This window comes from Opisthocomus hoazin, chromosome 4 (assembly GCF_030867145.1).
Source record: "Opisthocomus hoazin isolate bOpiHoa1 chromosome 4, bOpiHoa1.hap1, whole genome shotgun sequence".
Taxonomy (NCBI): domain Eukaryota; kingdom Metazoa; phylum Chordata; class Aves; order Opisthocomiformes; family Opisthocomidae; genus Opisthocomus; species Opisthocomus hoazin.
Genome location: NC_134417.1, coordinates 24,954,346 through 24,978,856, shown reverse-complemented (window position 1 = coordinate 24,978,856; position 24,511 = coordinate 24,954,346). Strand labels below are relative to the sequence as shown.

Below are 24,511 nucleotides of genomic sequence, written 5' to 3'. Positions count from 1 at the left end.
GAGTCACAGTTCAGTTCAGACTTCTGATGAGCACGGATTAAGTGTTTTAACTACAAAGTCATGTATTCATAATGGATAACAAATATGAAAAAGAAATCAGAAAAAAGGTAATGATCTGCTTTTATTTGCAGCAGTTGATTTCCATGGCCAATGTGTCTAACTTTTGGCTAAATATACCATAGGCTATCAAAAATATTGTGTAGAAATAAGTATTTAGCAGTATCACAGAGAGCTGTAACATCTGCTTCAGTTGCACTCATTCCAATATTGTTAATCAACACTTTGCAACAAACTTAACAGAACATCATCAAACTTCTCATATATTGTGGAAGATATGAGAGACGGGCAGTGATAACTCATGTGGCTGCCAGTCTCACAGGAAAAACAGCACGATGGCCTTTTGGATTTAGAAAGTTTTCCAAAATTAAGCAATGCATCTTGGAATTATTTGTTTAACTTGAATTGCTCCAGTTCTCAACAGTTTTTATAAAAAAAAGAAGGGGGGGGGAAATCTCACCCTCGGAAGTTCAGAGCTCCAAGCAGCCTGCAAACTTCTCCGTTCTCCGCAAAAGCCAGGAAATCCACAGCGAGTCCTCCAGGATTTTGAAAACATTCACCCGAGTCAAATTTCTCCTTTTTTAAATTTCTGCTTAGCAAAATATTAGGGACACAACATCTATGGACAGAAGTATAATTTAGATTATATTCAGGTTTATTTATTTCCAAATATTTATATTTTCAAAACAGATTAAGAAAATATAGATTCACAGACACATCATGATAAGTTTGTCAAATCTAGCAGTGCTCTCCAATCAATAGTGTACCTCTCAGAATGGTTTCTTGTAAAACAAAATACAGTGTGTAGTCAGGTCTGGGAGTAATGCTATTAAAACGGCAATAAAGAACACTACAGGAAATATTTACTGCTGTCAGCAAAGTAACAGCTATGCTCTCATTACCTAATGTTAGAAACTGAGAACAGCTTTTCCTTTTAGAGAAAGAGCATTTTTCCAGTCCAAAAGGTTGATATAGGAATGCAATACATGTACGACCATGTCTTTTACGAAAATATTGCATGCACTATTGCAGAGACCAGGAATATATAACACATGAGCATTTTTTTTTTCCTTCTGAAAACTGAAGTAAAGCTGGCTCAAAAACTAGTGCTGCGAGTGGCTGGCTTCACTCTCATCTCTTTCATCTTTAATAGAAGCATTTCCTTCTGCATAGGATGGTCACCCATTTAATTGCACGGTAGAGAGAAAAAAGCAAAGGAAAACTCAGCTGTGGAAATAAATCTCAATAGAAATGCAACGAGTACTCCTGCCAAGAATCCTTTACAAAAGTTCCTATTCAGTGCTAACCACCAGAAGTGGGAGATCCCCAAGCCCATCTGTGAATCTGGAAATAAGAAGCTGCTACTCAACACCCAAACCAGTTTGCTACTGGCCAGTAGCAAATCCACTCGTTCAAATGGCCGGTAGCATGGTACATGATAGCATTTAGAACTGCAAGAACTGCCATTCCCTAAACCAGTAAACTCTCTGCCTTAGACCTGCTCTCCTTTGCAAGCTTAATACCATTCATTAGGTTTGGAGTGGAGACAGGCAGAGACTGGGGCACTGACTCTGCCATCCTGACGCTCTTAGTCAAACAGCTCCAACAGCAAGAGCCCGACAAGATTATAAAAGTACTCCGTGAGATAAGCACGGTGAGGTTCTCCTTCATAGCCAGATTTTTGACTTGTATAACTGGTGAGCTAAATGTCTGACAAATCAAACAGACAAAAAGAAGGGGAGAATCCAGACTGACAACCACACCTTAAAACTTTTACAACTTGAGATCACAGAAGAGGATTCTAATTATGAACTTTGGACAAAAGGGCAGAAGTGCTAGCCTTTTAAAATTTCTTTTCTCCCAGCTAACAGATGCTTTTCTATATGTCTCCAATTACACTTTAGACTGCAGAATAAGTATTCTGTGGTCTTTTCTAGGACTTCCAAACTTCCCTTAGGGCTTGGGGGAAGGAGGAGAGAGAGAAGTCACTCTCTTTCTAGCTGAACATATTTGGAGAAAACTCTTCAGCATCTGCTAAAGCTGCCGTCAGCTGTCTGGTGGGAGGATAAGCAGACCTGAAGTATGTCATTCCTAGCAAAACCTCAAGCCAACCAAAAAGCCACACCCTTGAATTCAACAGAGATTGGGCTGAGATAATGCACATCTTCACATAATGCCACTTCATCTTGTGCGGCAAAGAAAACTATTACTCTTAATTGTTCATTATTCTCACATTATTATTAATCCATTCTTTTTTTTCCCTATACAGTCAAAAAACCCAGTTAAAAACTAAACGTATGAAGATCAAAGTAGAGTTGCTTCAGTCAATCCTTTCACACAAGAAAAATATTGGATCAATAAAGAAAATGTGCTAAGCCCCAAATTCTGTTTATGTATTGGCATTAACGCAAGGATCTAAGAGAGCTGTACACCCCTCAACTACAAGAGAGACAAACATTTTTATAATGCTGCAAATATTCAAGTAACTCACATTCAGCATCTACTGCCCTGCATTTGGTACCATCTACTCATTCCAGCAATTATTCTTGTAATTTCTCAAAGACAAGCTCCCAATGCTTTTCTCTAATTTCTTCCTTCTCTCTCGTCTCCTAAATCAGTCTCTGATGACTCTACCCTCCACTTTGCATGGGGTTTTAAAAATTTATTTTGTGCATTGGAACAGGATGCTTGCCAAATTTAATCTCTGAACTGACAGAGCACCACCTTACTATTATCCACTCAATGTCATTCTTGACTACCAGGTAACTAGCACTTTTTATAAAAGCTCTCATGCTTTCTAAACATCCTTTCCTTCGATCTCCAAAGTTCCCAGCATCACCTAGATAGTGTACCTTGGAACAACAGAGTCAGGTGCGAAGGTCCGAGACCAGTCTACAAGAAGGCTGAAGACAGAGACAGGGCTGGCACTATGAAGAGATGCAGAACCATGCCTTCTCTTGGGACACAGACAGACACACATACAGAGAAACATATGTTGATATGGCAAGGATGCCAGGAAGGAAAAACTGGCATCCCAATCATGAAACATGAGAGCGATATGGCCTAAGCTCCATTTAACCCGTTATCCTGTCTGCAGCTGAGACCAAGAGAGATGGTTAGTATAAGTACTGGTACGCACACAGCAATACTTCTCTTCAAAATCTTTTCCTTGTATCTGCTGTCTGTGCATCATGGTCCATTCTGAAGCAAACACAGCATTCTCATATTTGAACAACCCTCATCAGTGGGATAGAAAATTGACCTTCTCTGACTATACCCTGATGAGCCCACTCAACTCCAGACAGACATTTTTTTCTTCCATTCACTCAATGACTTTTCCACTGCTGCTATTTATGCAATGAGAAAGCAAATGGAAGCATAAACATTAAAATAACGATAAAAAGAAAATCACTCATCCAGTACACAGATAAAAATGCACAGCTCAAGCGAGATTGAGCCATTCCTCTCTTTTTGACCCTCAATGCAAAATCACAGCAACAGCCTTCGAACCTCTGCCCTGAGGGCAGCACTGCTGCATTTAAACTGTAGTTGAAGGCAGTGAAGCAACAGCCCTTAATGCTTCTCAAGAAAGCAGGCACTTCTCTCGAGCCAAATGCTCAGGTCTATGTTATGACGTGCTATAGGCAACGTCACCACACCTCTTGTACACTAAACAGTGTGGTAATCGTCAGAATCAGCACTCAAGCGTCTCCTTTCCCCACGCACATGTTCCTCAAATGCTCTCCTGCTCTGCAGTCCATAACACAGCTCAGTTCAGTCTCATATTATCCCACATCTAGAATAAAGCCTTCTGAAACCTAAGGAGAAATCAAGAGGGATCACATATGGCTCCGGAACATAAATGACAGCTTATGTGCTGAGTAATGTGGTAGGGATCAGGAACATGAAAGCTGCAGACCAAATCAGATTCTGCTGTCTAACACGCAGGACTGATGGTTACTTTGGCAAGATATTCCATGAAATTTATGATCATGTACTGCAAGGCTGAGCTGAGGAGAAAAGGCTTGCTCCCAGCACAGTGGTTTGTGTGCAACTTAATAAACAGGAGTTCTCTGATGGCAAATACAGGGCTCATCTACCTTCCCAGCAACAGTGAATTTCACCTTTCACAGGTATAAGGTATGAGAATTATCATAAAACTAATCCAAGCAGGCTCTCAGGAGAACAAGTAGCATTCAAATGCAATCAAGGCAACATGAAATAGAGTCTCTGCTAACTACCGGAACACACTCATCATGTATTGCTCAAACATGGTAACAGATACACTGATTTTTGTCTTTGACGCAGGTTAAGACAGTTGCTCAAAAAGCACAAGAGTGCCTTCAGGTTAAGACGACTAGTGCCTTGAAATTCATTTTTCCAGTGTTGTGTGAACAAGTTGTGTGAGACAATGCAAAACCATTCAGAACGTCATCTTCCAGACCTGCATTAGGAGGTAATATTGCTGAGCAAATCTGTGCCCACTAAAGCAGTGCCATCCAGCATACTCCATAAATTAAAATCAATTAAGCTGAAGCATCATCTTTAAAGGGAACAGAATTTGCACCTGTAACTTTAATAATGAATAACTGTGCAAATATTTTTATCAAACACATCTATAATTCTATCCACTTTAATTGACTTGTGGTACCTTAATTTTGCATTTCTCATACTTTTTGGAGCGGAAAACTGAAAATGTAAAAAAGAATACTTCTAAAAGTAATAGTAATTGAAGTGGAATATTTTTGATCAGATGCAAACCAATACTGTAGAGATAACCAGTGGATTTCCTGTCAATTTTCTAGGAATTAAATTACTTTAGATTTAGTCAAGCAAAAGTAAGGCTAAATATCACCAATGTTCACTATCCCTAGTATTTTACTGCTAAAATTCTACTGACTTCAAGGTACTTAATGGTAAAGTATAATGATACAACAGAGGAGAAAAAATAGCACCCTTTAGCTAGATAATTTTATACGTGGATAGACAGATGAAATAGAATTTCACACCATTAAATGATCTGGAAAGTGACAGGAAAGGTTAAAATAAAGCAAGCAATGATTTGTTTTCTTGCTAAGAAAAGTGCTGCTTTCAGGAGGAGTCAGAGACTGATGCCCAGAGAAGGGGAAGAAGGGAATGCCTGAAGGCAAGCTATGGGGAGTGGGGGAGTTTGTGGCTGGAAACTCTACGGCAACACCACCTGCATCAGCTGAAGAAGTCAGCATCCTCCTCCCTTTCCAACTACTTCTCACCACCCTGCACTGTGCAGGTGAAAGTATTTATGTAGCTGCACAGTCAGCTAGACTGGGGGGCTATTTGGCTGTAAAATAATTAGCAAAAGAGGATGTCTTATAAAGAACAGATCATTTGGATAGAGAGGGAAAAAGAGGAAAAGAAAGGGGAAATGACAAAAGAGGCAGGAAAGGTTAAAGACTTGTGTTTGTAAAATTAACTCCAATACAGAATGGACTAAAATATAGAACCCCAAATAATTATAGAAATCAAATCCAGTATTCCATTAACTTCTGTGGAATTCAGCTGTTTCCTCCACATTTACAGGGGCAAGACAGACTGCGGATGAGTGAACCCCTTGCCCTGTGATGTTACCTTCATGCCAGCATGTCAGAGTAACACACAGAGCACAGACTACAGCAAGTTTACTTTTTATCAGCATTTGTTTAAATGGACGCAGGTGCTTCTCTTCCCTTCTACTTTTTATGAGATCGCTGACTTTCATGTGATTACTTAACTGAAATTAAAAGTTGTATTTCTCGCCCCAGTGTAACCTCCATCTCCTCACACCCACTCCTCCAGCAGTCTGTAGTTTAAATATCATCTCATTCACCTTATCCGAAAGAACAAACGGCGGACATCGTTCCTTTCCAGTTGTGTTCACAGAACAGCCTTTCACTGAGCTGCTCTGGTAGCAGCGCTTTTCTTGATGGTTGCTGCATGGAGTCTGCTCCATTCATCATTTCTTTTCAAATGCCACTTCCCATCTCCGGCACGATTTTCAGTTTCTCTTTTACACTACAAGCCTTGATATTTGTGAATAATACCTCTAATAATGCCTCTGGGTAGCCAAAAGCTTTCCATTAATTATCTCAGTAAGAACTGAAGAAAGAAGAGCAAATATATTATCTGAACAGAACCTCACTACCAGCAAGGCCTCCCCAACACTGTAATTTCAAAAAGGTCACATGAAAAGCCTAACAAAAATAATTTTGTACAGAATTTATAAAAGAGATAGGATTAGATGGAAAAGCAGACAACATCTTCTGTTACTTAGGTATCTATGTAATGTTATTTTCTTTTCTCAAGGGTATTTAGCCATTGCTTTTCAATTATTTTCATCACTTTCCACTATTTTAGACTGTAAAATTTTGAACAAAAAAATGTAGGGTCTTCTAAATTTAATAAGCAATGACATTTTCCAGATAATAGAAAGAATATTACTTTAATAACCAGGGATATATACTACATGAATTTCTGACTGCAAAAGGGATTCTCCAGCACTCTTTAAGCAAGTGCTTTCCACCATCCTCTGTTGGACAAGACATTTCACGTTCTTTTGAGAGGAGAAGAGAACGCGTTTAGTTTGAAAGCATAACATCTGATACCATACAAAGATAATAATATTCCTTTTATCCTTTCAGCATTTCATTTTTTGTCCACTAATATGATTTAGAAACAAAACAGATTTAAAAGAAAACCAATACACATCTGAAAGATTACTCTGATAATGCTAATATGCCATTTAAAATGGAGCCCAGCTGGGAAATTGAAAGGGTGACAAGTGGAACCAACTTGTATTAGGCTGGCACAAGACCAGTCACTGGCATGGCCTAAATGACAGTTACAGCATCTGGAAGGTGGTTGATAAGGAAATCCTGTTACAGTGCAGTGCTAGATTATTTTTTCTTCTCCTTCTTAAATTATATCTTTTATGATTTTATTTTCATTATTTCTTCATTTTCTGACAAAAATTATTTTAATTGAAATACTGTTTTGATTAAACAAATGCCTAAATTACAGCTTCCAGTGCTTTTTTTCTGGTGAAAAGAAATTCTAATGCAAACTAATCTGATCACTCAAAGACTTTTTGCTGGGCATTCTTCCAGTCAGAAGTTTGTAAACCACTAACATAAATTTTAAAGTACCTTCCAACTGAGGTAAAGAGAGCGTGAGATCTTTAGATGACCTTGATCTCTTCAGTTACACCGTAGGTAATCCCAGAGGAAGGATTCTACTGTAGCAACACTGTCTGTTTGCAGATGTTTTAAACAGAAATCAAACAGGAGAGAGTTACTACATGAAAATTTCTCTCTTGCGTGCAGACATGCTTTAGAACTACAAGGTGGGGAAGTGATCAACCAAAGATGGCAAGGGTTAAGAAAAAGATACAGGAGTAAATTCAGAGTATCTTGTCAAAGCACTACATTCAGCTTACCCATATCTCTGATTTTCAGTTGGATCTGTTTGAGAGGAAGAAAATGTAGTGACACAAATCTTCTCCGTCTTTAATTAAGCTGTCCTGTGAGTTTACAGGTTTCATGAACCTGGCATGGCTGTCACAACTTTGTCAAGAGAGGTGGAGTGTTTAAAATAGTCCTCCTGCTGCTGACATTTGAGTTTCTGGTTAATAAAAACGATCCCTCTCACCTATGACTTTCATGGGATTTTTCTGATTCTGAATCATATTATGCTGCCAATAAAGCGTTCAGAATAGATTACCTGAAAATCGATTCACAGAATTTAAAGTTTCTCACCATTCAACATGCTAGCTAATGGCAAAATTAACAATCCAGGCATGAAAGACAGCCAACAGAAAAGAAGCAAGTAATCCACTGCAACACATCTCAAAGAGCTAATATTGGGGCTTATTTCATCATGAAGGGTGGCTGAATTAACAAGAAGCAAAAAATATATGTAAAATAATATGAGCAAAAAAGAAGGTCTGTGGGTTGCATGCAGGTTCCAAAGGAATTTTTGGAACCACGAGCCAATTTCAGTCTCATCTGTCAGATTAAATGTATAGGAACGTAATTATCTTCTCATTAAAAAGTTGATGAAAAAGCATATAAGAACTATGCAGAATGTTAATGTAAAGACACTATGTTTTGCATAAAAAGATGCAGAGTAAATTTGCTAAAGAGGCAGAAGCATCTCAGAGTCAGAAAGATCTTCAGCCAAAGCTTTCACAGCTCTTTAGTATCCAGGCTTCAAAAAGATCCTCATCTTCTCTCTATCTAATGACATCTTCCTAACTATGTTCTGGAAAAACAGTGCTCCTGCTCCTTTAGTATCCTCTTTCAAATGTTCCTTGCATTGGCTAGGTATTCACATGAACTGTTGGACTCCCGACAATTCTAAGAAGCTTCAAAAATACTAGGCAGAAGTCGAAGCTAAATTCCAAAGGTGTTTAAAAAAAAAAAAATCTAAAAAAAATTGGAGTTCCTGTTCTGCAACAGACTTCAGTGTTTCAATACTGCAAGGTATTCTAATCTTCCTTTCTATTCTGCTTTTTCCTATGTCATATTGAATTCACGTTTCAGGCAGCTAAGGGTAAAAATAGGGTTACGTAGCTAGCTAGATGCCATCCATCACAGGGCATTAGTATTTCTAAACAAGCAATCAACAACCTGTGAAAGCCAATGGGAAATATCTGAGGAACTTCAAACAGACTCTATGGTTCAGTATTTTGATTCACTGGTATTTGCCTGAGCACCTGCTGCAATAAGATGCATTTTCCATTTAAACTGGGCAATATTTCACCCAGCTTCCAATCCATTTGTGCCTATAACTCATGCCAGGTGCAAATTACAGTAAAATATCACCCAGAGTCTAAAACAGGCTGCATGGCTGGCTCTAACTAATTTTCTAGTGTGGTTTTATGCAAATGTGCATCCTAAAGCATTGATTTAGCTAAACATTTGTACAGTCAACATTACTCCTGGCACCCACAATCATTAACTTAATATTCATTTCATACTCCCGTGAAGTAGAGAAGTTATTTTACTTAACTACAGAATGACTGACAAATTCAGTAATTTTGTGAAAATGCCAAAACCAGCACACAGGTCTCCTAACTCCACAAAACCATTCTTCCCACACAGTGCACTGCAGCTGCACGTTTTAAATGCAGAAGTTAGTCTCATTTCTTGTCCAAAAAATCTATTTAATTTTTCTTCAGAATTAAAACTAATATTTTGTCCTAATGCAAGATAACTTTCTCTTTGTTAAAGTCAATATTTTATTTCAAGGGGATTAAAAAAAAAAACAGAAACAAAACAAAAAAACCCCACCAGAATTCTTCTTCAGAACACCATGACATGCCTTATATTGATGGAATTTGTGGTACTACTAGCTGTACCAACTTCCCATATATTTCTCATCCCTATTCTTACCATTACGGGGTGTCATGAAATGACCTGACTCTAAGAGACTCCGACAATCTGTGGATAGACCGTGGTTTTTGACTCAGAAGTATGATTAAGGACCGCAGGCAGAGAGGTCCACAAGTGCCAAGCTATCTGTCCCAATCCAAAAAATGTGGAGTATGAGGCTGCAAAAATCAGGCACTGTATGTTCAAGAAGACTGATGTTTGGAGAACTACACTGATCAGCACTCAGCTGGGTAACAGTGTCAGCATCTTCGTGCAACTGAATCGAAAACAGCATGGGTCACGGAAGATTTCTATTGCATCTTCTCATTTCTGCTCACCTAACCACTCAAATTTCATACACCTTTTCACTAAAAAAACCAAGCAAACAGGAAAAAAAAAAAGCCCTCCTAATGGAATACAGATCTACGAATAAAATGTTAAATTAAAATAACTAATGATTTTTTGCTTTCCCCAAAAGAAATAATCCTATTATTCAGAAAACTCTGAACCGATACAAGTCAGGCCTTAAAACAAGGCATCTCATATCTGGACAACAATTAAAATTTCTTGGTCCATGAAATAATTAATAATTTGTTAGTTTTCAAACCTTAACATACATCTTCTCTTTAATGTATTCTTTCAGCAGCTTAAGCTTTTATATACATAAGTATTTAAATCACCTCAATATATTCTTCCTGTATATGATCATTACACAGCTGCAGAAGTTACATTTGCTTTAGTTTCAAATCTGAATAAAGACAGACAATCCAAGTGATTGTGATCTTTTCCTCCCTGTTCATTTACCAAATTATTTTAAAAGAGAGAAAGCAAACACACAAAGCTGGCAAGGAATATGAAGCTTCTTCCCCCCTAAGCCTGATTAAAGGAAGTCATTCCGAAGTTAATGTCAATGGAAATATCATGGAAACATGACTGCTTGTGATATTTCCAATGGAAATACCAAACAAAGAACTATCCAAATACTACTTCTCCTGTAAATATCATAAGGATATTTGCTGCTCAGCTTAAAGGTAGGAGGATAAAATGGAGAAGAGGAAGAACAGAGCAGAAAAAGGAAAGTAGGAAAACCCGAGGAGCAGACTGTGGCAGAGAGCTCTTTGAGGATACAAATCTACAAAAGCAGAAAAAGTTCTCAGGAACTCAAACGGAACTTTAAAGCATGGATAAGATTTAGAACTACACAGGAAATGAGTGAAAAGGAGGCGAGCAGACAAGACTGAACTATTATAGTAACAGCTGGAAAATCATGCTTCCATTGATGGTGCTGGGATGGAAAGAACAGAAGTAGCAGGTGAAAGTAAAAGACTGGAGTATATAATCGGTTTTGAAAATGTAACTGTCACCTCAAAATTCTTTCAGGTAAGAGGACTATTAAAATATAATTTGAATTAACAAAAATGTGTATTACTAACATGCATTAATGAGGATAAATGGTAATGTGAGAATGCTCTTTAAAAACATTTCAACTGTTTCCAACTGCTTAAACAAAGACTTTAAGAACATAGTTCTTTTTCTGCTTTTAATAAGTAACTTCCTTCCGCAGATGACTTGAGAGGTGATCTTTAACTTACAGACCCTTAGCATAGGAATTTTAATCCAGTTCTAGTACCAGTCAGAACTACCACTAACTTTAACAAGTTGTGCCTACCTGAACAAGGGGTATAGTCGATCTCCACAACGGTAAGCAGCAAAGGCACTGAATAGCAAGTAGTGAAATACTGTGGATCTTAGTTATCCAGCTTGTTCCCATTTTACTTCATATCCACTCTTCCAAAAAGCAGGATGATTCTAAAATAGCAGATGATAGCAAAAGTGGGCAAACCAACTAGTTCTTCTCTTACTTCAATATCTAGTAGCACATTTAAAATGTTTAGCTTTCAGTTTGTCTCTAGGATAAATATTCAGCAATCTTCAAGGGATTTGAATAATTCCCTATTTTTACTATTACATTCATTCACCTAGAAACAGCAGTGACAATATGAAACTTATTTGAATACTGAGCTTATGGCCACATCTAAAGAGTGGCTCTCATAATATCTGAACATTCAGAATGGTATTACCTCTAATTTTAAATCTATTTCTGGAGCCATTTCCAAAATCCAGTATTAATGGAGGATAACATTTCTACAGGTATGCATTGCAAAACCTTAGCAAAAAGATCCCATAGTCCCGTATCAGTTTCAAAGGAGCAAACATGACCAGAGGTAGGTATGCAAGCTTGTAAGAAACCGAACCCTCAGCCACACTGTATAACACTTTCTTGTTTGGTTCAAAATGAGAATTTCCAGCTCCCAGTCCACATCTGAATTAGAAACTCAGCTGGATGAGACAGAAAAATCCTCCTCTGTTCTTGTGTACTTCCTAGACTTACTGGGAAGCGGCAAATGACAGGAAGTTAAAACATGTAAAACCAGCTTTTCTAATGAAAGAGTAACAGAGCAGGGACTTGCCGAGGTAAGGAATCATGATTTATATAGATGTTACTTTCAACAAATTGTTTATTCATGGTTACATTCATAGGAGCTTTTTTTACTATAATTGCCATGAGAATTAACGACCTCTGTCTCAGTCTGGGAGTCTAAGTGCAGGAGGTAATTTTTTAAAATATTAGGATAAAGGAAACAGTGGTGTTTATGGAGTTTCATTGCTTCACCTACTATTCTTCCAGAATAGAGAAGTCTCTGATACCTAGAAAATTAAGTTAACTGGCAAGAAACTAAGACACTGACGCGGAAAAGGCATTCTTGGAATTGAGGTAAGAATGAGAGGTAAGAAGCAGCTTTTTAAAGATTTTCACAAGTAATACATATTTACACAAACACACATCCACCTTATACTCATATGCATATAATCCTTACATATGTCACTAATTCAAATCCATATATACATTTTACTATTTTCATGCATAAGTATTTTTGTAAGTATATACATACATAGATAAGTAATTTTCTCGACAGTGTTTTCTTGTCAACGTAAATATATTGCAACAATTATCTGGATACCTTCTCTGGCTAAATCATCCCAGATCCCAAAACATAATGAGAGAGAGACTGTACAGCCCAAATGCTTGTTGATTTTCTCAGTCCATCCTACACATGATAAAATTAGCAATGGACATCTTTGGATGCATATTTAAAAGTTGTGGTTTTCAGCTCCTGTACAGAAACATGACAAAATATGAAGAACTGTGGTTGTTATTTAGTTTTTTGGACATTTATTCTTTCCAGAGTATAAATTCTGTACTTTTTCCACTACAGTTATGTGTATGTCTAGAAAAACTTTTTGCTATGTAAAAAAATACTTTGTGGAGTGAGAACAAATCCCATTCACAAGTGAAAATTATTTGTATTCAACTGCTGTTAAAAAAAATAAACTGAATCTTTCATCAATTTTGTAGGATTAATAGTGCACTACTGTGCACAAATTGTATGGGAATGCTTTAGTCATTTCAAAATCCTTCTGATCAGTGAACGCACTGTAAAATGCCATGGAGAAACCATTCCAAACCCTATTGATAAAGAAGGCAGCTGTAGATAGTACACTGAACACTCAGTTACTGAACAATTGTTTATAATATCTTATATTTAACTGATAAATAATTATTCATATCACAATTTCTCCTGGATGTCTCACACACATGCAAAAAAGTCCTGAACCAAGTCCAGAAACTCTGAAGGATCAGGGAAAAAAGAAGGCGGAAGAAGACAGCAGAGAGAAAGACCTTATCAAGAGATTTCGCAAAACATGCTATAACCAGCAGAACTGAGAAGAGCTACGTCTTCAGACTGCCAGTTGCAAGTCCCATTGGAGAATTCTGCCTCCCCGCTGCTAACACAGATATAAAACTAAAAAAGGGTGTGATACTTGTCTTCTTTGCCTCTTGACAAAAGTAAATCCAATGTTAATACGATGTACGAAATAAATACATATTACAAATTATATATTTACTAAATAAACATACAAATTAAATATAAATTAAATCAAATCTTATCCTCACTTCCAACCTCACACTCTTTCAAAATAATGGACAAGATTTTCTTGTCCTTTAAATGTATTCAAGTACATAATGTCTTCAAAAGGATTTCATTTCTCAAGCTGAGATGAAAACAAATTTACTTAAATGATAGTCTTTGGTGTTTTTCCTGTACAGCTGTCTGCACCAACTTGAGAACATAAACCAGCTAGCAAACAGCTCAGAGATACACAATCATCTTTAGGATTCCTGCAGCATAAGTGTTTTATTGATCCTCATGTTACGAGATATCATTTCAGACAGAAGTCATTCCATTCTGAAGTGCATACTTTACTAGTTCAATAAATGTTTCTATACTTTCACAATCAGATTGCATACATTAAAGTGGTAGCTGCTCTTCCGTATACCTTGGGGACTGAGATTCACAATCCGTTGTTTGAAATTCCTGTTTCGTTGATTCAGCCAAATTTTCTAATAAGAAAGATACCTGTTGTCCTGATTGAGCTGTGGAGTCTAATACTATAAATCACTTGGTTTGGCGCATCTTATCAACGTCTCTCTATAGCTCAAACCACGATAATGCAGCGCCCAATTAGAATTTTCTAGTGCATGTTCAGCTGCTATTTTCTCAGCAAGAAGAGGTTTAATGACATGCTCTAAGAGCCCAGGCAAACACTGGAGATTTTTCAGCTCAGCATAAGCAGCTTGGCACATCAGTCCTTCCAGAGTGTGGCTCTGGCAGCCAGTTCAGAGTTCACATCTAGCAAAAGGTACTGGGCTTCTCTCCTCATTATTCCTTGTAGGGCTCAGCAAAAACCGAATTCATTGTTTTGACCAAATTCCACTAAGTTTTTTTTCACGTTCTACCCATAACTGGGTACATCTGCTAGTACATCATGCAGTTGTCTCTTCAATCAAACAACTCACAGTCCTGCCCTTATTTACTACCTGCCCAAACAGGCTCTATGCATATACACACACATAGGTACATACATATACACACCGGCCCTGCTCCGAGATCTCTAAATTCCTAAAGCTCAGTTGCAAGATAGGATGACATTTTCACATTAAGGGGACAAAAACTATCCTATAAGCCACAATTCAGCTCTCCTTACTGTAGAAATTGACTTGAACAGATGGAATCACTTCTGTTTTCCCACTTTCATCAACACTGTCAAATAAATTTAAGACATGACTAGTTAATAGAGTAAGTAGTTGAGCTGACAGCACATCTAATAAATCAACCAGGTATCAGCTATTTTGCGAAAATAAACAGCTTGACCTGAACAGCAACAAAGACAAAACTTGACAAGTAGAAGGCTTAAAATGCATACCTGATGAAAAAAAAAAATACACAGCAGGACAAGAAAGATCTGAGCATAGCTGTTCAAACCTGCAAAGCAAACAACAAACTACATTAGTTATGAATTATATAATTAATCATGACTTAAAAACAGATTCAAAATAAGCTTAATTATTTTATCCTGAGGCTTGCATGGTAAATGGGAATGGTCTGGTTGACCATATCTTTAAATAACTATGATTTCAAGCATTCATAATAACCACATGGGCACAATATTTCCAGGAAAAACAAACCTCTAACTGAAAATAATTCAGCTACAAAAAAGAGAGGGGCTCACATCTACATAATGCAAAAGTTACTATGTGATGTGGTCACACATATCACACTTTGAACCAGAGTGCACCTGCATTCACTCCTGAGAAAGCACAGAAACAGAGAAAATGACTACATACATTCGAGAGAAGACACAGTTGATCACAATGGAGATGCAAGTCCATAATAATAATGGAATTCTAAATCTGAAGCTTTCCTTAGGCAGTTCCATTTTCTGGAGTGACTGAGGTGTTCAGTGACAGGTGAGATGATTGTAAAATTGCCTTTCAGTCAGTGTCCAAATACCTGAAATTTAAAAGTGTGAGACCTATAGTAAGAGCCTACCATTTTATGGCAATACCTTCAAATCACAGCTGAGCTGCTTCTCCACACTGTCTTACAGTGCAGATGTGACAATGAGTTTGCACCAGAACATACAAATCAAGAGATAAGAACAACAGTCCTTTAGAAGTGGAGATACTAGGAATTTGGGTGGTTCTTCATTAAGGTCAAAAATGAATCGTTCAGTGAAAATCATCCTCTGAGAAGCCATGTAAAAGAACAAGAAAACAATAATTACCTTTTGACTACCATACAACACTGATGGTTTTCCACTGACGCATCCAGACAGAGGGACATCACTCAGGTCTGGCAGAATCCATTGCTCCATCCAGCCTGATGTGTGATTCAGAAGGGAAAGGGAATCTTTCTAGTTCCTGTGTTTGTGGAAACAGAAGGGTTTTTTTATTCCATGTCTGTCATGCACCAATAAAACCTTACCAAGCAGCACTACTGTCAACTGAAATACAAAAATATAATGAGGACTAGCTTTTGACTGGACAAATTGGTTTAGAGCCAAGACAAACTCCAGGTGAGCAAGCAGCCCAAACCTCTAATATACTTGTCTGGCTTTAAACATTGTATAAAACAAAACAGAAAAGCTGTACAGCTTTGGGTGCACGACCCTTTCCAGTATTTCTAAAAGCTCATTCTCTTCTGCAAGCTGTATTACCTCTCTGGGGCAACTTAGAATTATCCACAGATGTCTTAATAGAGTTAGACTGACGTAACAGAGATGAAAAACAGCAACATATTTCAATTCCATCCTCAATGTTCCCATATTAACATTACAAATATGCAAAGATTTGAGGACAACACAGAACACTGAAAGCCAAACTCATGAAAAGAGATCCTGGAGATGTTCTGGTCACTGAATCTCACTGCAGGGTCACGCTCACTCCCACACTATTTTCATGTTACTTCCACAGAGGTCCAGGTAAGAAGAGATGACAGGACAGGAGAGGAATCGCACATAAAAACGAGTTAATTTTTCTCATAAATCTTTTTATCCGTAGCTCTACAAAGTCTACCAGGTCTAAACAATTCTCACACAAGACAGAAAAAACAAAGACAGGCAATGTTCATGAGAAAATCTAAAATCTATATATAGAACACCATTATTACTAAAGAATTACATAAGACTGTTGCAAAGTCAAGCTAGAGTAAGTTACAGATACACATGCTCTAGAATTAAACAGCATTTAAACCTTTAGCAGCAAAACAGTGGTGAGCATGTATCACTGTTTTTAAAAAGAAATGGTTCTTTAAATTCAATGTCCCAAAATCTAAATAAGATGAGGAAAAAATTCAGTACTGAGTCAAAATATTTGACTGGTGCAAAGACCACCCTGTATGACTCGCTGCTCTGCTTTGTAGCCAAGGAATTTCTTGTATCATGGTAGGGAGGGGGTTAAACTACCAGAAGTTTAAATGTGCCATGAAGCACATTCCGTTTATGTGATCATTTGAAGTTCAGGTCTCACTTTGTAATCCCTGAGAGAACCACAGCCTCCAGTTTCGTTGCTTTCTCATGACGTTCGTTTCATGGCCTTCTGCGTTCTGAGGCAGGAATGGTACTTTCTAGTTTTTACAGCACATTGTAGAAAAATGAAATAAAGAAGTAGAAAGAACAAACTGTTCTGGATAATCTGTCCTGCCACATATTTCCCTCTTGTCTTCAGCAGGGAGGAAAAAAAAAATAATCCAGCCACTTTTTTAATCTTTTGGAGTAAGAACCACAATCCTGCTTGCACTTGTCTGTGGCGTTCCTAAGCTTACAGCACATAAAGAGCAGCAATCAGTCCACTGTGCTTGTAAATTCTCAGTTTGCCTCTCATCTCTCAGAAACAAATGTATGTACAAAAGCACTAAGTGCATCACTTAACGGTTCAAAGAAGAGAGCATGGATAACAGTGCAAAGAGAACCAGTCTCACTTTCGCAGCATCCAGAAGCTTGCACTCCATTTTTATTTTGTTTTTAAACATACAAATAGAAACCATGTTAACTGTGACTCACAGGTCCTAATCAGATACTGATCACAATACTGAACCCAATATATGGTTTTGTTCGTGTATGGCTAGCAATTGCTGTACCAAAATATATGCATACGTACAACCCACAGCAACTTCAAGTGCACTGCCTAATCGAGTGAAATGTAGAATCAAGAGCTGTCCATACCAAGTATATATAGGCAATCATCTATTTTCTCTGCCTTAAGACATGTCCTTAGTAGCTTTTACACAAGCTAGTGCTTACTCACTCGTAGACAAGTTATTGTTTTAAGACAACAGCCAGCTATGCTAAGAGAACACCTACAGGTTTGCAGAATCGGTGCCTACAAGGGAGAGCACGCAGAGATGTCGTCTTTTCTGTCTATCAGCTGAGAACACATTGAAGGTGCCATAAAAAGAATAAATAAAAATTCAAAAGCTGCACACAACTGATCAGTAAAAGACAATTTAGCTCAATAAGGCCTCTTAAAACAGTATAGGTCCCTAAAGATATATAACACCAAAGTACATTCTCCTTGAGGAGCTGTAAACATTTGAGAGCTATTTACATTTTAAAATTAAAAGGAAAAGAAGTCAATGAAACAGAAGGCAGACAACCAATTTGGCAGTAAAGTCCCATTTGTTTAAAAAAAAAAAAACAAAACACAAACACCAGAGAACTATTTGGATTTTCAGCTACAATATATTTAAAGTTCACAAAAGCTCCAAAAATCAACCTAATATTTTTATTCTGGCAACGTAAGCACAAAACTAACTTGACCTTCCTTTGTAATTAATGATTTAGGAATATTAAACCACCAAAGTGCTCTTAGCAAACATTTTGCTCACAGTAAGCCCCTCGGGTCAAACTGAGTCATTTGGGATCCCATCTCCATCATACTTGCTTTCTGTTGAAGCCAGTGGATCCCTGCATATCTACTTGCTTCATCACAAAGTGCTTTAACTTAACTTGGACAAAGCTCTACCTGAATTCAGAACCTGTTAGATTCAAGGGTGCCCTTTTCTAGAACCTGCCATTAACTATACAGGAAATGTTTTAATTTCTTTTTCTTTAATATTTATTTTTCCAGGACAGCTGGGAGATACAAAACATAGATGGGGCTTACATTCATGTATTCCCAAAGTTCCTGAGTTTGTGCAGCGAGAGCCTTGATTCAATTTGATCTTGACATTGATGGTGGCTTCTTTTTGTATTTAACAACAAAAAAACCCCTCTTCAATACTTCGGTGTTGCTGATGACCATATAATACTCCATCAAGGTAAATTAAATAAAACCCTTACATATGATCAAGATTGTTGAACTGAGAAGGTGTACACTGTATAATTAGCAAGCTGTACCTTCATATATTTGTTGCCTGAACAATACACTAAAAACCTGAGGCATCTCTTCACATAACAGCAATCCTTTCACCAGTACAAGTCAGGTCCCAGCTTGCATATCAACAAATATTATGTAAATTAATTTATAGATAAAAAGGAAAAATACTTATTCTGATGCAAATCACACCCTGCACATCAGCAGTGGGAGCGACTGAAGCCGAAATGCCTCTTCTGTTTTTTCACATCACAAAAATTAGGAAAAAGTTCTTCGGGTGTCCTCACTGATGTTGACACGGAACCATGAGAAATTTAAAATAAAAAGCCCAAACAAAACCAAACAAAGTATTTAGTAACTGCTTTAGTTCCTGCTTGTTTAATATCAATATGACAATAAGCAGCTGCTCTCACGATGATCGCGGAGGTTTGTTGCCCAATACCCGCTGTAAGCGTAAGATAATAATAGCTACTTCGGTCGTCTTTATTACTGCTCTTAAGAGGACAGTGCTTCAGCAATGCCAGTCTGAGATACAAACAGTTACCTTCCCCAGCCCCTTTCTAATTTTGCACTGGAAAGAATGAAGTTAAAATGGGTGAGGGCACTCTTGCTAGAGAGGGAATCACTGCCACAGTGCTCCCATAGCAATTCTTTACTGCTGGGCACTGGGTAGAGCTCCGTAAGTATGGAATCGGCTACCGGAATCTCAGTTACAGGCTAAAGATGTCGCCCCTTCCTCTGCCCCTCTTTCTTACGTCTTTGCAGAAGTCCTGCTGAAGTAAAAGAATAATTTGAACCTAAATTAGGTGGAAGAAAAATACAGGCCCCAAAAATGCATCTTTCATACATTCATTTCAAGTAACAAAAGAAAATTTAAGTAAATAATTCAGTAAATAATACTGAATACACTTTTTTTTTAAAGTGGCAACTCGGTAGAAGAAATCACTAGTAGGGATACAGCTCAGTATTTGTCTGCTGATGAGAGCTGTGCCAAAGCACAGATGGTGTTATAGATTTACCAGATATAGAGCGCAGGTTATTTTTACCATTTTGCACCTGCATATTTCCCTTCTAAAAATCCTGCAGAAGAGTAACAAAACACAGCTCATCCCTCATGCACAAACACCACTCCTAGTGTCACCCTCCCCCTCCATCCACTCTCCCCATTATATCTGCAAATAGAGAGAGATGGACTGAGCTATGAAAAAATCAAGCACGCAAAATTTACTAGCTGAACCACGAAAGGAAATCATCTTTTCTGCCCGACTCTGGGTCTCAAGCTAAGGGCATGGGAACCCAGCAGACACACGGCCGCCCTGTGTTGGCAGACAGCTCGGGACGGAACAGGCAGGACAGCAGCCTTGCGAAGTCCCTGCGTGCTGATTCCTCCAAGACATTGACTGGTCCCCGGTGATGCAATTCATGATAGTAGGTGCTTGATTTAATTTCTAATTCCTTGTGTACACATAAACTTGATCTAGCTAATTTAAGTGAGTATACACCAGCGCAAACTCCTGTGAGGACGTCTTCAATTTTTGTCTAATTTAATGGATTATTACATTTTAAGCTCACAATGTTCCTAGCTGATTTACAACAACTTGAAATAAACTTAGTTTATGCTGAAATAAGAGAGCCTATTGGACCAGTTTAATGAAACTGATTTTAAATTACACCTTAATTTAAAGAGGTACAGTAATGCATATAAACAAGATCTAAGTGATGCTTTGAATACAAAAAGAAAAAGAATGAATATAAAAAGCTACAGACATTGCTAGATTGTACATCTCAGCTTCTCAATGCCGAGCCCTGAAGAGAGCAACATCGAATCTGACCCGGTAGTTAGTCAAGAAAAATAAATGTAGCATAAGAAACAAAGTAATTAATCTTAATTTCTATGTGGATTGCCCTTAAATTATGCAAATTCAAAGACTCAGTATTTCTCCAAAACTCAGTAAAAAAGGGGAAGGGCGCTCACGTAAGTGTACATTTATTTGCTCCAGCATGATATGGGGGCAGTTGTTAAATTAATCACTGTGGGCTTGACTCTAATGCTTCAGAAGTATAATCTGCGATACCATCAATTTTGTGCTGGAAAGCAATCAAAGAATAGAAGTGAGAAAGACTGAGGTCATGGTTTACCCTGTAGTTAAAGTTATGAAATTCTGTCTTCTATTAATGGTTCGTTCTTTGGACAAAAAGGAGTGCATAACTGTAAAAGCAGGGTTGATAGCTGAATGTATATAGAAAACAAAATATTAACTGCTTTGGCTCGGTTAGCTTATGCTGGGTTTCGAACAAGAGAATCTGGTTATTAGCCACTTCTGGAATTTTTATATCCCCCAAGATTTAGTTCATTATGCTGAAATAGAGTGCAAATAAAATATAATAAGGAGAAAATGATGGCATTAAACATTGTGTTGTACTAGGGAGAAGACTAGCCTTATCTTCCTTCTGCAATGCATACTCCATTTTCTTCTTAGAATGGGTTCATATATAATTTTAAGAGTTTAGAAATAAAGCTTTCCATTTTACTATCTGTTTAATGTCAGCTGTTCACTATTTCACCATAGGCATTGTGACAGTCTAATACTGCAAGACAACCTACTCCTACTACCTTCCTAATTTAGTCAAAGGAGGTGATCACAGCCATTTAGGTTGACCTCCAACTTTGAGAGCTCACTCTTTTCTTTCTTTATACCCTTCAACTCTAAGTGAATACAACTTTCTAAACAATTGAAAAAAAAAAAAACAAACCCTTACTCCTCCTTTCCATGGATACATAGCAAATGCTTAGTCTTGCTCTCTCATCTCCTCCCTGTCTGGGCAAAAGTATGCTGACAGAGTATGGCATTTTCATCTTTCATAGCTAATTGCATGTCCTTTACGACTACGAGCAATAACCTATTAAAACAGATGAAGATTTACCCCTAGATACAGTCCAGTCATCATTTTATTATATTCATGACTCCTGGGAGAACTGAACTGCATTAAACTATAATTTTATTAAGTTGGTCCATTAATATATGTTAGATATCAGTCTCGGAGAAGAACAAATATCACAGCAAACTACAGCCACCCTGTTTCTTTACTGAAGTCTCCCACGGCTCCACTGCACTAATCCAGGTTTATGGCTGCTTTGCATCACCAGAGCAGCAGAAAGTACCCAGAGTATATCAAGGAATATGGCCTAATACATTTAGCAGAATGTTCTTGGGGTTTCTTAACCTGTTTTGGTGCCTGAAGAAGGGACCGTGAAACTCAGCGGTGTATTCACACAACTATTTGGATTAAAATTAGGTAACACAGCAGGCAGAGCTTATTAACCTAAATTCTTTAGCACTATCAACCCAGGCATTATCGTAGACAATTTTGTTCATCTTTTATCAGTTTTGTTTTCTAGTTCTCTAGTCCTAATCTGGCACATGATTACAAATAATCATTGCTGACTTTTAGCATTGTTGGACACACCAATATCCAGACCATCTGTATTATACATAATGCCCAACATTCTATACCTCAGGTACCAAAAATAAACAGGACCATCAGTTCTCCAGAGTAAGGATGGCCTCAAAGCCATAATGGCAGCTGGTTCTTTTGCAATACAGTTCTCCATTAGCAGCTGTATATAGGTTCTCCTACATGTTCAGAAGCCAAACACCTAAGCATCTAGAGCCCACATAAACTCTGCCCAAGTTCAGAGAGAAATGAAACACTTAACACACAGGTGTGCATTATGGCCACAGTCACACCCACATTTAACTATGGGAACAGCACTGAGACCACACAGAGTAAAGCAGAAAGAGCTACTCACCTTGAACAGCAATGCGAGAAATGGAGCTCCAAAGTGCTCTGAGCACCTCTTTCAGGTACCTGCTTTTAAACCACTGCTTCATCTAAACTGGGCCCTTAGAAGGTCTGACCTGAAAAGCCCATAACAACTTAGAAATGTACTTAGTATGGCAAACCACTTTTGGAAAAAACATACTTGCACCCTGCTCCAAACTTGTTCTACCACATAAAAGGACTGTTATTATGCAAATGTAGTCCAAGCCTCTCTTTGACTAAGGAGAAAGGCACAAGACCTGCAGACAGGCTTCCAAGGAGCCTTTTGCAAACTGTAAAAAGTAGGAGACCACTGCGTGTGGCCAGTCAGGCAGCCATATCAACAAAGACACTGGTTAATGAAGGCAGGTCCTCGGGGCTATGTTACCTGGGCAGGTATCTCCCAGCCCTTACAAAAATCTACTGCAGGAACCAGCCTCCTCCTGAGGTGGGAGAAGAGCCCGGCCAGCACCCGTGGGAGGTGAGGGGAAGAGCACAGTGGTCCAAGGTCGCTCACCAGGCAGAGGACAGGGAGTCCCCAGGCAGGGGACAAAAACTGAGTTAACCTCAGACCTCCTGTCTCAGCCTTACATCCTCTCACAGGCTGTGTCTCTAATGAGATTAAAGCACAGAATTTCACCCGGAAAATGCTGTCTGACAACAGAGCGGTGGTCAGGAGCCTACCTTTGTGTCTGCAAACTGAGCACAGTTCCACACTTACTATCTTCGCATTTAAACCATTATTTGTATTTGCTAAATTGTTGAAGCCAATAAAGTTCGGTCTGAGACTATTTGGTTTTGACTGCTCAGCTTCAGCTATTTATATTTGGTAGCTACTCTTTTGTTACTTCTGCCTTTGGTGAGATGACAAACATTTTGAGGAGAAAAATAATTAGGGCAGAAGGTAAATCACCTTCCTAGCATGTTCTCTGAGTAAAACTTACAGCCTATTCCTGTTGAAAAGCTGACACACTCTGCAGTTTCATCTTGAAACAGATCCAGCAAGGTGAAACAGTGTCAGAAGTTCAAGGGCTTGATCTGTAGCCAAGAAAAAGGAAAGATAGCCAAGGTGCTATACAAGTACATACACAGTCTGTGAATAAAAGCAGTATTTGTCCTTTCATCTGAGGGGAGGTGAAGAGAAGCAGACAAAAAAAATCCCACTATCTATGTGACTTAGTCTAGCATAGCAGAGCTTAAAATACCATGTGAAAAAAGTAATAAATTTCTGTCTTCCTGAAGAGGTCCGAGTTGAGATATTTGGATACTTTACATACATACAACATTATCCAATGCTTAAGACACCAAAAACATAAAAAATGAGAGCAGAAGCTAAAATAGCTACGTGATAAAACCAATCACGGTTCATAGAAATTGTTTACACTGGAGGTTCAGCGTAGGACCCCTAGGGAGGTCTGGGATATCTAGTTCTGAGTCTTCCCAAGAGTCCAGCATCTGTCAAGACGTATTTATACACAGTTCTCCGTAGGATGATTTATGCCACTTTTATCAGAATATCATCAGGAATTGCAAAAGCTGAGTCAGTTCACAGCTGCAGACAGCCAGGGGGATTAACCTCTTTCTTGTTGCTATTGCTAGCAACTGAAGATAAAGCAAAGCCGTGTAAAGTTGGACAAGTTTTGTTCGAGAGCTGTAAGACCATATTAGCAATGAAGTAACAAGAAAGTTGTAAATGGTACAACTTTGGGGCCAAAGTACGGCTTAAGTTATAGACGGTAGCAGAATGAGACCACTCCAGCAAATCACTGAAGCACATGGCCCCAGGAGAGCCTTGGAAGGATGTGAATTACTTCAACAAGTGCCTCTCTAAACTGGCTTCCCTGTCTTCCAACAAGTTCATAGAATCACAGAACGGTTTGGGTTGGAAGGGACCTCATCTCATTCCAAAGCCCTGCCACGGGCAGGGACACCTACCACCAGACCAGTTTGCTCAAAGCCTCGTCCAACC

At 38.3% G+C, this 24,511-nt stretch overlaps 1 long non-coding RNA gene across 1 annotated transcript; it reads right to left on the bottom strand.

Annotated features, from left to right (window-relative positions):
• Nucleotides 1-523: 523 nt before the first annotated feature.
• Nucleotides 524-12,526, bottom strand: LOC142361027 (uncharacterized). Its single transcript, XR_012763567.1, has 3 exons — nucleotides 12,467-12,526; nucleotides 11,113-11,252; nucleotides 524-676 (listed from the first exon to the last, which is right to left on the bottom strand). It is a non-coding gene; the product is annotated as an uncharacterized LOC142361027 (long non-coding RNA).
• Between the last annotated feature and the right edge of the window lie 11,985 nt (nucleotides 12,527-24,511).